Below are 3,559 nucleotides of genomic sequence, written 5' to 3'. Positions count from 1 at the left end.
CCTTCTTCCTACAAGTCAGATCCATAATGGTACACACACACACAGACACAAACACATACACACACACAGTGTCAGTGGATGGTTTTTATAAAACCATATACTTGCATAAACCATGAGATACCTTCCAGAGCTGTGGTAGAAAGCGATTTGGGGGTTTCTCATTAACTTAACTAAGTTTTAAGGCCTAATGGTAGGTTCAGAAAGCAGGCAAGATCAGGCAAATGTTAAATTACATTTAATGTAAAACTATTTAAATTAAATTAACTGCATTTGACATTGTTAATTCTTTATATTCTATAGTTTTTACTTTGGACTAGTTATTCTCTCAGCCCAACCTACTTCACAAGAAAGGAAGGAGGAAGTGCTATGTATTCTGCTTGAGCTCGTGAAAGGCAGCATATAAATCTAATCAGTCAATAAATCAATCATTTTCTCCTCTAATCACATGTAAAGTTTATTTTAGTAATGCAGCAATGTAGGCATTTTCCCTATATGAAATATTGATTTATTTTTAACATCAATACTTCAAACATCTCTCAAGTAGGTCAGTTATTGCCAAGACAATGGTATAATCATCACTTAGTAAAAATAGAACAGCTTGAAAACTATTACTTTTTCTTCAAATTCCCAGAGAGCAAAATCATCCATCTCTTGTTCTGTGTTCAGTAACTTGAGCAGGTCCTCAACTGAACAGAGTGTTGGCCTTCCTGAGGTCCTTTCTATAGAATAGAATAGAATAGAATAGAATAGAATAGAATAGAATAGAATAGAATAGAATAGAATAGAATAGAATAGAATAGAATAGAATTCTTTATTGTCAAAGTATAATTGGACACACAAGAAATTTGTCTTTGGTGCATATGCTCTCAGTGTACATAAAGAAAAATAAAATAGAATACATTCATCAAGAATCATAAGATACAACACTTAGTGATAGTCATAGGTTATTAATAAACAATCAAATTATACTAGGAAACAAATAAAACAATATAATTTTTAAAGATACAAGCAACATGGTTATAGTCATGTGGAAGCAGATAGGTACTAGGAAAGAGATAGGTACTAGGAAGGAAGAGAAGAATAGTAATACAGTCAGTAGATAATTTGAGTGTTTTGGGATTAGTTGTTTAGCAGAGTGATGGCATTCGGGGGGGGGGGACTGTCCTTGTGTCTAGTTGTTCTGATGTGCAGTGCTCTATAGCCGTTTATGTCCAGGACGTGAGGGGTGTGTAGATATTTTCAAAGCCCTCTTTTTGACTCGTGAAGTATACAGGTTCTCAATGGAAGGCAGGTTGGTAGCAATTGTTTTTTTCTGCAGTTCTAATTGTCCGTTGAAGTCTGTGTCTGTCTTGTTTGGTTGCAGAGCCAAACCAGGCAGTTATAGAGCTGCAGATGACAGACTCAATAATTCCTCTGTAGAACTATGAGCTTGGTGCAGGGAATGATAATATAATCCTGGGGAAAGGAGCCTCCCAAAGCCCTGTGTACAGACAAAGGCTAAAATTTGATGGCAGCCACTCTTGCAACACATTGATTCTACCCTGACTCAGAATACAGCTAAAGGGTCACCTATATTCATGTCGATGTGCAGTACATGCAAGCATCCTCAGCTAATTCCGGACCACCCATCATGGACAGCAAACAGGGATGTCCTAAATTTACATTTGGCTCATCATGGGTCTAGTGATTAAGGCACCAGGCAAGAAACCAGGAGACAGTGAATTCTAGTCCATGAAAGCAGGCTGTGTGGACCAGCCACACTCTCTCACCCCAACCCACCTCAGAGTTACTGTTGTGGGGAAAACAGGAAGGAGTATTAGGTATGTTCAGGGAAAACTCAGGGAAGACAGCAGATACAAGATCAAAGTCTATCTACAGATCAAGGTGGCACAGTGGTTAGGGTGCAGTACTGCAGGCCACTTCAGCTGACTGTTATCTGCAGTTCAGCGGTTCTAATCTCACCGGCTCAAGGTTGACGGAGTCCTTCGGGATTGGGCGGCCTAGAAATTCAGTAAATGAAATGAAATGAAATGACTCAGCCTTCCATCCTTCCAAGGTGGGTGAAATGAGGACCCAGACTGAGGGGGCGAAATGCTGACTCTGTAAACCACTTAGAGAGGGCTGAAAGCCCTATGAAGCAGTATATAAGTCTAACTGCTATTGCTATTGCTATTTCCTCCCCCCCCAAAAAAAAATCCAATTTAATCAAAAAAATTGATCAAAAAATTGATCAAATTTAAATATACCTGCACTGAAATCTATATTGAAATAATGCAACACATTGAGCTTTATAACAAACATTACAATAAAAGGGGAAAGAAGCACCACCAAACCTAAACGTTAAAATGTACGCTGAAATAATACAATGGATCAAGATTTCCTGCATAACATTTCAATAAAAGAGGGGACCAGGCCAAATTTAAATATTACTACATCGAAACCTACATTAAAAGTAATTCAATGGATCAAACTTAAACATTACAATTGAAAAAAACCACTTAATCTTAAAATATTCTTGCACTGAAATCTGTATTGAAATATCCAACAACTCAAGAGTTATAACGTTACAGTAAGATTGGGTGGGACGGGACCCAAACTTATATATTTATATATACACTCCTGCGCTCAAATCTGAACTTTTAGTAACAGGATTTGGATCAAGATTTTTTTTTGTCTGAAAACTTATTTTTATTTATTCATTTTGGCATGTCACGCATGTCAGAGAAAACAAGTATAAGTATGAATATAACATGTAAACATACTATACTTATATAGTTTACTAAAGTAAACATGTATACTTATAAGCAGGTATACCTATATACATAGGAAAGGAGTACAAATAAATGGGAACAGTATAAAAAGTAATTTATAAATAATTTTGTAAAAGTAATTTATAACAGGTAATTTATAACATTACAATAAAAAGTAATTTATAAATAATCGTATAAAGTAATTTATAAAAGGTAATTTATAATATTACAATAAAACGTAATTTATAAATAATTTTGTAAAAGTAATTTATAAAAGGTAATTTATTAACATTACAATAAAAAAGTAATTTATAAAAAGTAATTTATAACATTAAAATAAAAAGTAATTTATAAAAGGTAATTTATAACATTACAATAAAAGTATTTTGTAAATAATTTTATCAAAGTGATTTATAAAAGGTAATTTATACCATGACAATAAAAAAGGAGACCCAAACAGAAAAGGGCCCGACCTTCTCCCGAGCCTCCGTGAACAATAGGGGGCACCTCCAAAGCGAGAGAAACGGGGGAGCCCGTGCCGCTTGGCCGCTCGGGCCCTTGCGGGCTCGCCTGCCCCGCCGCGGCCCGGCCTGGCATCCCTCCGGCCGGCCTCCCCAGCGCCTCCTCAGGCGGCAGGGGGCGGCGTCGGGCCGGGCAGGCGGCTTCCTTCCCCGTCCCTCCCTTCCCCACCTCCCTGCGCTTCGGAACATGGCGGCGGCGGCGATAACGGCGGCGAGGGACTGAAGCAGCCCCGGCGCTCGGCCGCAGGTGAGCCCGTCGGGCGGGGAAGGCCGCCGCGTCGGGGAAGG

The 3,559-nt window shown here is 38.3% G+C and overlaps 1 long non-coding RNA gene across 1 annotated transcript; it reads right to left on the bottom strand.

Moving 5' to 3' along the window:
* Window positions 1-462: 462 nt before the first annotated feature.
* On the bottom strand, window positions 463-3,245 carry LOC148043068 (uncharacterized). Its single transcript, XR_015698300.1, has 3 exons — window positions 3,224-3,245; window positions 1,963-2,000; window positions 463-719 (listed from the first exon to the last, which is right to left on the bottom strand). It is a non-coding gene; the product is annotated as an uncharacterized LOC148043068 (long non-coding RNA).
* Between the last annotated feature and the right edge of the window lie 314 nt (window positions 3,246-3,559).

Source organism: Thamnophis sirtalis, unplaced genomic scaffold (assembly GCF_051295495.1).
Source record: "Thamnophis sirtalis isolate CommonGarterSnake01/CBP01778 unplaced genomic scaffold, rThaSir2_p1.2 scaffold_13, whole genome shotgun sequence".
Taxonomy (NCBI): Eukaryota; Metazoa; Chordata; class Lepidosauria; order Squamata; family Natricidae; genus Thamnophis; species Thamnophis sirtalis.
The sequence above is the reverse complement of the archived record's forward strand: the minus strand, read 5'-3'. Positions and strand labels throughout refer to the sequence as shown.